This window comes from Mustela lutreola, chromosome 13 (genome assembly GCF_030435805.1).
Source record: "Mustela lutreola isolate mMusLut2 chromosome 13, mMusLut2.pri, whole genome shotgun sequence".
Lineage (NCBI taxonomy): Eukaryota > Metazoa > Chordata > Mammalia > Carnivora > Mustelidae > Mustela > Mustela lutreola.
In genome coordinates this window covers 24,030,451-24,045,853 of record NC_081302.1, presented here as the reverse complement: position 1 = coordinate 24,045,853, position 15,403 = coordinate 24,030,451, and positions in this window count along the sequence as shown.

Here is a 15,403-nt window from a genome sequence, read left to right as displayed (position 1 = left end):
AGCTAAAGCAGAAAAGGCCAAGCAAGCCCTATAAATCTTGACAGGCAGAATGACAAATGTTATAGCAGTCAGGTAATGCACATTTCCGGACATGTAAAGTAAGTTTGAAGTACTAGTATCCCTGAGAAGAAACCCTGATTCTGAACTGTGGTCACAGCAAGAAAATTTTTGTTTTATATTGTCTGCTGAGAGAAGAGAGGTGAGATAGGTCAGATCACAAAAGCTGGTTGGAATAAAAATTTGATTAGAATGAGGACTCTAAGGTTTTATAAACAAACAATAAAATTAATATCTATAAGAATTTACATAGGAGGACAGAAGTAGATCTGAATTCCTTGCTTTGACCCACATAATGGTGCATCAGAAATTTAATGTTTCGATGCAACTCATGGGAAACAAAAAATTTATCCAATTTTTGGAGGTTAGTGCTGAGCTTATACCATTAATTTTGGCACGTGGCTGTGCTGGGGGGCACTTCCCAGCATCAAAAGTCCAACCATTCCAATGAAGAGATTCCTTGCCTTGCCATATTTATAAATTAAGTCATATTCTCATTATATGTACATATACATATATAGATCTATTTACCAATAATCTGTCTATCTTTGGGCTTGTAACACACATGGTGTTTGCTTGCCTTGTGGCTTTGATTCCAACCATGTTTGCTAGGAGCTGATTCAGAAATCTATAACCACCACCAAGTCTTTAAATAACAAGAATTCACACTTTAAAATCCTAAAAATGGAATAATTCAAAATTATCGAGATTTATATGAATCTGTACTTGGGTATATATCAATATGACTCATGGAAAGTATTTTTTAATCTATTGTTTTCTCATTAAACTTTTTGGAAATTTTTAAAAATACTGACTTTTGACTAGATTAGGTATGTCTCCCAGCTCCACTACTTATTACCTTTGTAATTCTGTACAAGTTACTAAAACTCCATGCTTGTTTTCCCAGGTAAAATGGAAATGAAAATTGTTCTTGTTACATTGGATTGCAATAAAAATTAAATAAATAAATGTAAAACATAATATATGATTATATGATATTATGATAACTATACATACATATATAAATATAAGTATACATACATGCAGATGTATATCTTAATATATATTACAGCATATATGATGAGATTAAAGTACAAAAAGTACAGTGCAGAATAGTGTGCACAGTTGCTAACTATTGTGTTAGAAATGTGGGGGCGCCTGGGTGGTTCAGTCAGTTAAGACTCTGACTCTTGATCTCAGCTCAGGTCTTGATCTCAGGGTTATGAGTTAGAGCACGGCCATCATGGAGCCTACTTTAAAAAAAAAAAAAAAAAAAAAAAGGAAAGAAAAGAAAAAGAGATGTGGAGAACATGAATGAATACTCTTGTTTTCAAAAAACTAGGATAGTGCCTGCCTGTAATTGGAAGAAATGAGAGTGAAGGAAGAACAGGGATAGACTCTAAACTACTTTAATATATCTTATTTTACAATTTTAACTATGAAATATGTACATTTCACATAGTTTAAAAACAAGATTTTATTTAAAACATTTCACAAATCTATTGGGAGATTTATTAATCTATTTATATGTTAAGTATTCAATATGCTGCCCTGATGACAATGGTAGTGGAGATGATTATGTATGCTAAATATTTCAATAAGCCTAGGAATATCATCAAGAAAAAAAAAATGCTTCTTCTCTCAAAGAGTGTGAAACACTCAGAACACAATAGAGATGACAAAAATATCATATGGGACACAGTAATATTTTAATTGTGATGATACTTTTATATGACTTCTGATCAAACTTAGCATCTTAAACATAAGCACTTAGTATATTTCTGTATTTGAACAAAAGATAAGACTATATATAACTATTGGTATAAATGGGAAGGAACAAAAGACAGTAGCATTGGAGGGTTTTTAATATATTTACAAAAGACAGATATTTATGGAAGTGTTTTAAATAATAGTAATAAGCTGAGTCCTAAGTATTTACAGTAGGAAGTGCTGACTTTCTGTCATAACATGACCATAAAGACTAAGGTATTTTAGATATAGATATAATAGAAGGGTGGAAAAGTAATGAAATGTATTGCAAATAGGGTGCAAGTTTTCATTGAAATCCTCTGAAACTTTCTATCAGCAGAGGGATAAAGGAGAAAATATAATAGATCATTTACAAAAGATCAAAAATAAAAGTGAGATTGTAATTCTTTTTAGAAAAAACTAGAAGATAACAATGCAAAAAAATCCTCATTCTTAGATAAAATATTTCTCAACCTGTGTTTTCATGTAGAGAAACACTTATTCAAGTGTGAAAACTTATTTTCTGATGTGCAAAATCTTCAAAATATATCTTCTGTCCTTCATTTTACAGGAAGTTATTAGAAGATCCAACAAAATATGAGAGTGGCCAAAAATACTGAGATCACAAAGTCAAGGAAACATAAACGAGAACACCGACAGAGTTGAATGGAGTTTCCAAAATTTTGGCAAAAGGCCACTGAAAGACAGTAGTGTTCCTAGAAAGAGTAAAGTGAATCTGGGGTGAACCCACTCCAAATAATAAGAAACTAGAGAAAAATTATTTAGAGACTGTTGAACTGTTTTGAAAAAAAAAAAAAGGCATAAATGTAATGTAGGCTAATGTAAAAACAAATTATTTATTGTTTTTTTAAAGAAAATAAAAGGATAAATAAGAAAAATATAATCTGGTTTATAGGTTCATTGGTGATTAATATTTACATTAATTGTGTGCTGATATATTTAACACAAAATACATGATTTAACACAAAAAGTACTCTTGCTTCATTTGGTGAAAGAAAGCCTAAAGAGTTTATGTGTTGCGTAAGGACTATTCTCTCTGCCAGGTAAATATTCATCACATTTATTAGAAAATCTTGAGTCCTATTTGGAATTGTGAAACAAGAGATGAATATAAACATTGTAAGATAAAAGGGTAAATGAAAGGAAAAATGTCAGAAATTGTTGATTGTAGTACAGGGAATTGAAATTTTAAGTTCTTAATCTTTTATTTTGAGTTAGTTTAGTTGAGTTGAGATTTATGCCTCCCAACCATATACTTGTATTATTTTCTTGAAAAATACAAACTTATTTAAAAAATTATTGAAGATAAGTGAAAACTGACAAGTAAACACTTTTAACATTTTCTAATTTTTTTCTAAACTATAAATATAAGACAGCTTAAATCTAAAAGTACCACACATAAATTGTAACAGAAGAATATACAAGTGTAAGATAAAAAAAGAAACCACATGAAGCAGTTAATCATTGGATTTCATCCCAGAGAGTCATGTTTATAATAAATCATGAATCTTATCCAGGTTGCTGGAAACTGAAGAAAAGAGAAACAATTTTAACAGGATAAAGAAAAAAAATTTAAAAAAAAAAGCTTAAGAAATGAAAACGGAATGTGTAAAAGGGACTTCTAAATCCACAGTACAGATCATGGTCACTAATTTTGCCTCTCTGAGTATAGCCTTCTGGAAGCTGCTGTCTCAGGAATTTGCTTCCACAGCCGCTGATTCCAGGACAAGCAGCACATAACCTGATCAGGAAAAAAGAAGCCTGATCCTCAAACCACATCGTAAGCAGATAGATAGCTGCAGAATTGTGCTGCCTCTTCCATAATCAGAGCCAGCAAAATGGTCACCTTGGACCATTTCAGCTCCTCACATCACCACAATCCAGTCCTGAACCAAATTCATGTCAGAGCGCATTTGATTCAAAGAATCTAAATTATCCCCAGAAGCCTCACTGCAAGGAAGTTTGAGAAAATAGTTTTTGCTTTTCAGCCAGGACAATAGAGAAAGAATAGTAGAAGGTTGAAATAGGTTAACGCAAGTCAGTGTTACACACATAAATTCCCTGTTCGGTAAGATCGAGTATATACTAGTTTTCAACTTGATTTTTTCACTGCAAATAAAGTCTCACCTTTGTAGTCTATCATTTATTTCATACATAAATTCAAAACAGTTTAAGAAATGAACCCCCTATATAGAAATTAATATTTTTGTTACTTCTGTTGTTATTTCAGATGATACTGCAGTCAGTACTCTGTATGTCATATATAAGCACACTTTTATTTTTCTAGGATACCTCCTAAGAATAGCATTGTTGTTTAGAAACGCACATCTTTACCTCAAATCAATATAGCCAGTTTGACTCTCAGAAGTGTTGTACAAAATATATTTAACTCAAAAATTGTGTATTTTGGGGGTGCCTAGGTGGCTAAGTTGGTTAAGTGTCTGTTTTTGGCTCAGGTCATGATCCCAGGGTCCTGTGATAGAGTCCCCCATGGCTGGGGGGTGTGGTGGTCAGTGGGAAGCCTGCTTATCCCTCTGCCTGTCACTCTCTTTTTCTCTCTGACAAATAAATAAATAAAATCTTTTAAAAAATTGTGTATTTAAAAATAATCCAAAAATAAAGTAAGACTCTTACATATGTATCTTCAATTAACCTAGTTCTAATTATGTGCAAAGCTTGAACATCTTTATTATGTTTATTGGTAAAGTGACCAATATTTTTATTTTTCCAGGGCATAGTGATAACTGTTGTGCTGTACTAATTATTAATGATACTCATTTCAACATATTTATACCTGGTCTATTTTCCCATTAAACACCCTACCTGATTCTTGGTTTTTTTCTTAATTTTTTATTTTTTATAAACATATATTTTTATCCCCAGGGGTACAGGTCTGTGAATCACCAGGTTTACACACTTCACAGCACTCACCAAAGCCCATACCCTCCCCAATGTCCATAATCCCACTCCCTTCTCCCAACCTCCCTCCCCCCAGCAACCCTCAGTTTGTTTTGTGAGATTAAGAGTCACTTATGGTTTGTCTCCCTCCCAATTCCATCTTGTTTCATTGATTCTTCTTCTGCCCACGTAAGCCCCCATGTTGCATCACCACTTCCTCATATCAGGGAGATCATATGATAGTTGTCTTTCTCCGCTTGACTTATTTTGCTAAGCATGATACGCTCTAGTTCCATCCATGTTGTGGCAAATGGCAAGATTTCATTTCTTTTGATGGCTGCATAGTATTCCATTGTGTATATATACCACATCTTCTTGATCCATTCATCTGTTGATGGACACCTAGGTTCTTTCCATAGTTTGGCTATTGTGGACATTGCTGCTATAAACATTTGGGTGCACGTGCCCCTTTGGACCACTACGTTTGTATCTTTAGGGTAAATACCCAGTAGTACAATTGCTAGGTCATAGGGCAGTTCTATTTGCGAAAGGAATCCATCAAAATCCTTGAGGAGAACACAAGCAGCAACCTCTTAGACCTCAGCCACAGCAACATCTTCCTAGGAACGTCGCCAAAGGCAAGGGAAGCAAGGGTAAAAATGAACTATTGGGATTTTATCAAGATCAAAAGCTTTTGCACAGTAAAGGAAACAGTTAACAAAATCAAAAGACAACTGACAGAATGGGAGAAGATATTTGCAAACGACATATCAGATAAAGGACTAGTGTCCAAAATCTATAAAGAACTTAGCAAACTCAACACCCAAAGAACAAATAATCCAATCAAGAAATGGGCAGAGGACATGAACAGACATTTCTGCAAAGAAGACATCCAGATGGCCAACAGACACATGAAAAAGTGCTCCATATCACTCGGCATCAGGGAAATACAAATCAAAACCACAATGCGATATCACCTCACACCAGTCAGAATGGCTAAAATCAACAAGTCAGGAAATGAAAGATGCTGGAGAGGATGCGGAGAACGGGGAACCCTCCTACACTGTTGGTGGGAATGCAAGCTGGTGCAGCCACTCTGGAAAACAGCAAAACAGCATGGAGGTTCCTCAAAATGTTGAAAATAGATCTTTACTTATATCTTAAAGCTAATATATATATATATATATATATATATATATATATATATATATATATATATAACAGGTAAAACTAGGGAAACTGTATGTCTTCACATATATATCTTTCTCAGGAAACTAATTATCTTGTAGGCAGTATGATATGCAATCATCTGAAAGTGCAGACACTAGCGGGAGATTCCTTAGCATGTTCTCAGAGTAAGAAGAAGAGGGGGAGATGGCAGAGGAGGAGTTACTGTCAAGGAGGAAGGGGGAGAGGGAGGGAGAGAAACAGAAGGAGGGGAAGTAGGAGAAGAGGGTGAAGAGGAGAGGGAGAAGGGAAAGGAGAAGGAGAAGAAAGCAAACTGGAGATAGAGGCTGGTTTCCTGGTGAATTACAAATTCCTCACAGTGCAGTTCAAGTCCTGCCAGGTACAGGAGCCTGCCAGAAACCCAGTCTGGAGTGTACTGGGTGTTCTAGATATTAAAATTCAAATACTTTAGGGATACCTGGGTGAGTCTGTTGGTTAAGTGGTTATGGTCCCAGGGTTCTGGGATGGAGTCCCACATCGGGCTTCTTGCTCAGCAGGGTCCTGGCTTTTCCCTCTGCCTGCTGCCCCTCCTGTTGGTGCTCCCTCTCTCACCTCTTTCTCTCTCTGACAAATAAATAAAGTCTCTTTATAAATAAATAAAAATTAATTAGCTATATAATTAATTCAAAAATGCTTTAAAGTACACTAAATTTCTTTTGAACTGGTAATACTCCCCTCCCCTAGAATTCATGGTTGCCTTAAATCTAATGACTACAACCACAACAAAAAATCAACATTTTGGCAAACACTGGATGTGGCAAAATTAGGTTGTGACTCCATCTTTACTCATTATCAGAGAAGTGTAATTATTTGACCAGTTGTTGGTTCTCTGAAAGAATCCACTTTCATCTAGGAAGACTGTCTTTATTTGATCTGACTGTAAACTCATTCAGTGTGAAGAATCATTCCCCTGGGGACATTGACCAAAATTAAAGATGATTATTTAACATTGTAGCTGCTTGAGGTAGTGGATAATAGTTGGAAATATAAACAAAACAACAAAAAATAATAAGTTTTGGCAAGAATGTGGAAAATTGGAACCCTAATCCATTGTTGGTAGGAATTAAAATGTAGCCACTGTGGAAACCACTTTGTCAGTTCTTCAAAAAAGAAAACATACCAAGCTTGCAGGTGTATAAATTAGTACAATAACTCAAAAAAATTATATTCTCTAATAATGTTAAAAATGTTTATATCTAACTGTATATATGTTTATATCTAACTGTAATAATATCAATCTGTAACAGTGGTCTACAATATTTGCTCAACTATCTACTGAAAGAGTTTTGCAAATTTTATTCACCTACACAACCGTTTTTACACTAACGTCTTAAATTTTCACAGTAAGCATACCTAGTTTTAAAAGATAAAATTCTCATTTATACACACTGACTTTTTATAATCACTGAAGGTTTTAGGAAGGGAGATTTAACTTTGTTTTGTTTGTCTTTGAGTTAAACCTTCACTAAATCATTTTGGCTGCCGCATTAGAATAATTGACCCATTTGAAGCATTGTGAAGACTATTGCATTATGTCAGTATCATTTAACATTAGGACAGTTGGCATTTGCTTACATGAATTGTATTCGCAGATAAATTTTCAGGATATTGAGGGCAACGTTATTTTTTACATGTTCTCATATCTTTAAAATTACATATATGAATTTGATTAATTAAATGAACAGAAAATAAACTTTACTCATAATTATTTGGAAATAAACTATTTCAAACCTAAGTGGCTTGTCAAATATGAGGAATTGGTTCATGTCGACCTAGGTATAAATTCGCTTACATTCAACACTACCATATAACTGTGGAATTTTCTTTCTTTCTTTGATTCTCATTTTATTAAAATTTTTGTCAGTGTTATTCAAAGAGAAAAATTATACTTCCTGTTAATCTGAAAATTATTTATAGATAATTATCTCAATATATTTTATTAGAAAATATCTAAAGGTAATTTATGTTTTAATTGTTGGAATTTATTATTAAGGCTGTAGTGTGTCTCAACTAAATAGCCACATAGGGGAGCTCTAACATAGCAAAAGAATAAATCACCTGCTAAATAGAACAGCAGAACATTTTTTCTTCCTTCACAATAGATTTGAAGGAGAGTTTTAGCCATTTGTACATTATAATTACATTTTTTTTTTGCCTCTCAGATATATGTTTGCCTGAAGACTGTATAAGTCACATTCAAAATAAATTACAGCAAAGGACACATTTTTTTTTTCCCTTTTCCAACTAACCGTGTCACATTCTGCATTAGCATCGAATTATTTGCAATAGTCAGAGATTTAACTTCAAAGCAATTGTGCTTAATGAAAATAACAGTGAATTCAAGCAGCTGCATTGATTGTCTTCAGTAACACATTAAAGGGAGGGTCTGCAAATTGGTAACAATGAAAGTCACAGAGCGTATCTTTAATAATGCATATTTAATTACCTTGGTTAAAAAAAAATTTTAAACTCTCTGTCCTATATGGAGTATATATATTAAGAATTCCTGTCAGTGTGTTAATTTTAAGTAATGTAGGACATTTGTTTGTTGTATTATAAAATGAAATATAAAGTGAGAGACTTAACATCATTATATACATTTAATTTAAATGATTGAAAATTATCTTTTAACAGCACAGAACTCTTAACAATTTAGTATTTGGTAGTTTTAACTCATTTAATTCCATAATCATTTCTGAATTATTTCAGCAAAAAAGCAGATTAAAAATAGGCAGTAGGGGATTACTTTCTGAATGGAAGTGTGAGAACTTCCACAGACCCTCTCTCAAGAAAATCAGCCATGACTAGTGAAAATTATTTTTTTAAAGTACATTTTAAAGGTTTTTCAAATTGTCTTAACAGCATACAGCAAACAAATAAATATTTACTCAAAACAATAATAAAATAATAAAAGTCATAAGAACAGTGAAAGTCTATGGCTTTTAGTCCACAGCCCACCCCATACTCCTGAGTCATCATGACTGAAACTTCACTCTGGCTAGATGGGGCTAGGACAACATGGCTTCTCCTTGTCTCGGCTTCTTTTCAAGGTACCTAATGGGTAGCGGAATTACCACTATGATTTCTTTTAACCCCCAATTCTGTGTTACAGAGGCTAAGTGCTGTCAAAGGGCTCAGGGTTCCCTTCTACTTAGTCCTCACTTGTAGGGCTGAGGTTTATTTAATGTGTAACAGGCCAAAAAATACTGGAGCTCACTCCAATTTCCATTTTTCACTCATTGGGTGGAGGTACCATGCCAAAAGACAAGCCATAAATATGAGAGGCTACAAATAAACAAAAAACAACAAGCCCTAATGAAGGGGAAGATCAATGTCTAGTTTGATAATTATCTAACTAGTTTAGTTTTTAACATCAACAATAAGATTTTAGGATACACAGAGAGGAAAATGACAATATTGAGGAAAAATCAGAGAAAATACAGATAAAGTAAAGAAAGAAAGAATGAAAGAAACAAAGAGAAAGAAAAGAAAAAAGAAAAGAAAAGGAAATATTAAAAAAAGAAAACTATATCAGAGATAGTCGGTATGTGGGACTCAGGAGACAATGACTTGAAAGCAGGCATATTTAAAGAACTAAAGGAAATCATGCATAAAGAAGTAAAGGAAGGTATGATGATAACATACCACCAAATACTGAATATCAATAAAGAGAAATTATTTTTAAAAATGAAAGTTCTTGAGTTTAATAGTAGAAAAACAAATAAAAAAATACAATACTGGAAATCTATCAACAGTAGACTTGAAGGAGCAGAAGAATCCTTGAACTTGATGATAGTAATTATGTAAAGTATATGACAAAGAGAAAAAATAATGCAAAAAATGAACAGACTTTTAAAAAATGAAGGACATTGTTAACCACTCAAACATATGAATAAAGTGAGTAGTACCAGGAGGAGAGGAGAGAGAGAAAGGTATTGAAAAATATTTGAAGAGTTACTGAGAACTTCTCAAATTGGATGAATAGCATTAAATTTACAAGAAGCTCAGTGATCTAAAAATCAGGTAAGCGCAAACAGACCAACACCCAGATACATTATATTAAAAATTATTAAGTGCATTGACAAAATAGAAAATTCTGAAGCAACAACAACAAAAAAAGTGACTCATCACATACAGTGGAGCCCTGGTAGGATAAAGTGCTGACTTGTGAGAAACAGCTAAGGCCCAGAGGCAGTGGGATGATATATTTAAAGTGACAGCAGAAGGAAGAAAAAAACTTACAACCCCCCCCTCCCCCCCCGTCAACCAAGAATCTTATATCTAGCAGTGCAGTTTTCACAAAGAAGATGAAAAGATAAAGACATTCACAAATAATCAAAAACAAAGATTATTTATTACTAGCAGACAAATCCACTTTACAAGAAATATGAAAATAAATTCTTCCAACTGAAAATAAGTGACCCAAGATGCTAATCTGAACACATGCAAACAGCAACAATATAGAAAAATCTGTAATTGTAAAGGACAATAAAATGCATATATCTGCTCTTTTATTAATCAAGTTAAAAAACCATTTTATAGTGATGCCTGGGTAGCTCAGTTAGTTAAGCCGCTGCCTTCAGCTCTGATCATGATCCCAGGGTCCTAGGATCAAGTCCCACATTGGGCTCCTTGCTCAGCGGGAAGCCTGCCTCTCCCTCTGCCTGCCACTCTGCCTGCTTGTGCTCTCTCTCTCTCTGACAAATAAGTAAATAAAATCTTAAAAAAATAAACAAACAAAAAACTCACTATTTTATAACAATACTAATATAGTTGGATTTGGGTCCTGTAACATAAAAATGTAGCATTTTGATAATAACAAATGGGGCATCAAGCAGGGAAATAAGAACAAAGTTGATGTGGAGTAAAAAAAAAAAAAAAAATGCAGATAGTAACTCAAATCCACAGGAACAAATGTGGTAGAAATAGTAAACAAGAATGTTATTATAATGAATTCTATAAAACATTAAATGATCTAGTTTCCTCATTTTAGCTGAAACACATGAAATTATATAAAGTAATAATTAAAACAATGTGTTGGTGGGTTTTAATATAATTAGATACGACATTATTTTTAGCATGCTAAAAAAGGGAAAAGGAAAATATAACATAAGCAATATTTAAAAACTGGGATACAGTTACTATACCTCTGAAGTAGTTTGGTGAAATTAAGCATATGGTAAGACCTAGAACAACCATTTAGGAAAATAAATCAGGAATACAGTGATAGTTCTTAAGGGAATTAAAATGTTAAACTAGAAAATACTCACTCAATGTAAAAGAAACCAGTAGAACAGGCTAGAGAACCAAAGACATGAAACATATAGAAAATAAACAGTGAATTGACACACGTAAATCAAATTATTCCAATGATAATATTCAAAGTAAATGGATTAAAAAATTCAAACAAATAAAGGAGAGGAATTGTCAGTCAGAATTTTGTTTTGTTTTTAAGTGCTACGTGCTCTTTACTGGAGACATGCTTTAAACCAAATTTAGAAGTAAAAGGATGGAAAATATATGTCATACAAACAGTAAACATAAGGCTGCAGTAACTATTTTAATATTAGACAAAACAGATTTTAGGGGTACCTGGGTGGCTCAGTGGGTTAAAGCCTCTGCATCAGGCTCAGGTCATGATCTCAGGGTCCTGGGAACCAGCCCCACATCTCTGCTCCCTGCTGAGCAGAGAGCCTGTCTTCCTCCCTCTCTCTGCCTGCTTCTTTGCCTACTTGAGATCTCTGTCTGTCTATACAATACAAACAAACAAAAAAACCTCAAAAACCCCCCAGATTTTAAAACAATAATATTACTGGAGATAAACATAAATGATGAAAAAGAGTAAATCCATAAGAAAGATATAACAAGTATGTACATATATGAACCTAGGAAGAGTTTCCACAAATACAGGAAACAAAAAATGAAGGAATTGAAGGGAGAAATTGGCAATTCAAAAGTAAAAGTTTAAACTTCAACATCTCACATTAAGATATGAGTAAACAAATTGAGAAAAGATCAGAAAGGAAATTGAAGATCAGAACAACATTTAAAAAACTGAGACCTTACAGACATCTGTAGTACATCCCACCCAACAAATATAGAATAAAAATTCTCCAGTATACATTTAATCTTCTCCAGAATAGATCACATGCTAGACCATAAAATAAGCTTCAGTGAATTTAAAAGCATTTAAATCCTTCAGGAATTCTCTCTAATCATAATGAAATAAAATTAGAATTTTATTTCCTTCACAACAGAAGGAAATTTGGATAATTCACAAATAAGTAGAAATTAACACAAACTGCTGAAAACAATGGGTCAAAAAAGAAATCACAAAGAAACCAAAAATACTTTGAAGTGAACAAAAATGAAAAGACAACATAACAAAACTTAAGGGATACAACTAAATCAGTGTCCAGGAAGAAATTTAGAAATTCAATATAAATTTTTTAAATGCCCATGTTAAAAAGAGAAAGATAGTGACTATAGTTAATAATACTGTATTGTGTACTTGAAATTTGCTAAGAGTGATTTTTTTTTCTTTTTAATTTTAGTGTGGCTGACAATGTCATATTAGATTCAGGTGTACAACATAGTCATTAAGCATCTCTATGTTATGCTATGCTCATCACAGGTGTAGCTACCATCCATCACCATACAATGCTATTACAATATCATTAACTATATCTCCTATGGTGCCTATTATTCTCATGACTTCTTTATTCTCTATCTGGAAGCTTGTATCTCCACTCCCTTTCAACATTTTGCCCACGTTCCTGTCATCCTTTCCTTTGCAAATCACCAGTTTGTTGCTAAGACAGTAGATCTCATGCATTTTCACAACAACCACATATTTAAAAAAAAAAAAAAAAGACAACTACGTGAGTTGTTGTATGTCTTAATTAAACTGCTTGTGGTAATTTTACTATGTATATATTTATTATATCATAATTTTGAACACTTTAATTATATAAATTTTTACTTGTCAACTATACTTCAATAAAGCTGGGAAAAGGGACAAAATTTCAAACTCATAACCAGCCTGCCATCATAAGAAACTAGAAACAGTAGAGCAAAATAAACTCAAGGTAAGCAAAGGAACAAAATAATGTTGATCTGTACAGAAATAAAACAATAAAAGATAGTGAAACCAAAATTTATTCTGTGAAAAAAGAAAAAAAAAGTTTAGCTATCCAGACCAAGAAAAAAAAAAAAGCAAAAAAGATTCAAATTGTTGCAATTATAGGATTCCACTAGATACGAAATGTTCAAATTAGGCAAATGGTAGGAAAATAAATAGATACAAATTTGATTATTTTACCACATGGTAGAAGGTCTATCAGGAAATGGGAAATGACTGCTATTGGGTATATGTTTTTGTTTGAAGGGTAACAATGATGTTCTAAAATTTATTGTGGTAATAGTTGTGCAATGTAACTATGCTAAATTTGTACACTTTTGATGGGTGAATCATATTTCAGAGCTGTATATAAAAATATCAATATGTGTAACCATCCATCCAAGGCATTATTACTGAAAGTTGTGTTATTTTCAGACTAGATATGGCTATATTTTATCTGAAATTGAATAAATGGATTCCAATCCAACAAGGGAAAGAAAAAGATATCAAATAGTCAATATAAATTTAAATTCTAATAAACTAAAAAATGTAATGTTTAGAATAATGAACAAAAATGGAGTACATTGAAGTAGAACTTAGAAATCCATATTAAAAAGTATATATACTATCAATCTTACTGCTTCCTGGTGGTGTCATAATTGGAGCACCAGTCACATATCTCTCAATTCTGAGAGTCCAAAATAAAAAGGGTGTGCTGTCTATTAAATTCAGCTTACAGTTCTTTCTACTTAATGCAATAATTGTAAACAAATACACTTTCTGTAGATAAGTACACAATAAAAATTTCAAAGTATTTGTAACTTCAAACTAAATATACATCACTAAAGGATATTATTTTTTGTTATCTATGCAAATAATAACAATAAAGGAATAACTAAGTTTTATGCTGTCAGGTTATAAATATTAGCTCAAATCAATCAAGCCTAGTTTAACCAGTAGGTATATTAAAATGGTTAAATTATGGGGCAACTGAGTGGCTCAGTCTGTTAAGGATCTGCCTTTGGCTTAGGTCATGATTCCAAGGTCCTGGGATCAAGCCCCACATTAGGCTCCCTCCTCAGCAGGGAGTCTGCTTCTCCCTCTGCCCCTTCTGCCTACTTGTGCTCTCACTCTCTGTATCAAATAAATTAACAACAACAACAAAACAATGAATCGGTTATTCATCTTAACTATTGTAATTTAGAACATATTGTGGAGCTATGTGATATTTTACAAGGATAATCTTTTCCCATGATATTACTGAGCAAAAATACCATTCCCAATTTCTTATAGTTTCCTCTAATAAGTTGGCCAATTGATTTAGTTTTGTTATTACTCACCACAATTCTCAATAATCTGTGACAAATTCAAAATACAGTATAATAATTATAGATAATGAACAAGTTTGTTCAACAAGTTAAGTTTGTGCTGGCAAATTTATTTATACATTGAAAGAGTGAGCTATAGATTAATACATAGATAGATATGTGCTATACACACACATATATATCACATTATTTATATATATATTTTGCCCCCCTCCCTTTTTTCAATTTCCTAAGTGGAATGAGTCTGCTGATAATCTCACTTATCTTTCTGGGGTTTTCATGTTGACTTTGTGATTTAAATTTCTGTTCACAAAATTGTTTTCAAGAGGTTACCCCATATTTTTCATTGCTTCCCTATAGGAATTTTATGCTTCTCTTGATTTTTTTTCTTCTTTTACACTCAAACTTTTCCAAACTTAAGAATATTATAAGAATCCAATCTTTTTTTTTTTTTAAGATTTTATTTATTTATTTGACAGACAGAGATCACAAGCAGGCAGAGAGGCAGGCAGAGAGAGAGGGGAGGAAGCGGGCTCTGCTCCGCAGAGAGCCCGATGCGGGGCTCCATCCCAGGACCCTGGGATCATGACCTGAGCCGAAGGCAGAGGCTTTAACCCACTGAGCCGCCCAGGCGCCCCAAGAATCCAATCTTTTGTAAAAGTTTAAGATCATTCACGTTTCAACCCATCCCTTCATTGTGCACTGTATGTGATGGAGGGGAGTTGTGACCTTGAAAATAATATACAGATTTTATTGCCAGCTGGACTCTGGTAAGATTCTGTTAATGGAAAGGCCTAGGAGATTCAATACCAGAGAAAGGGAGAAGTCAGGCAACTCCTGTTTCTGTCTTTGTTGGAATTACCCATCCAACAGCATAGGATAGATACAGCCTACAGCCTCCAGAGAAACTTCAGAACTTGCACTGTGCAGCCTTTTTTGGGCTCAGAACCAGAAAACCTTATCCCGGCTCCACAGTGCAGCTGGTGTGAACAAGCACCAACAA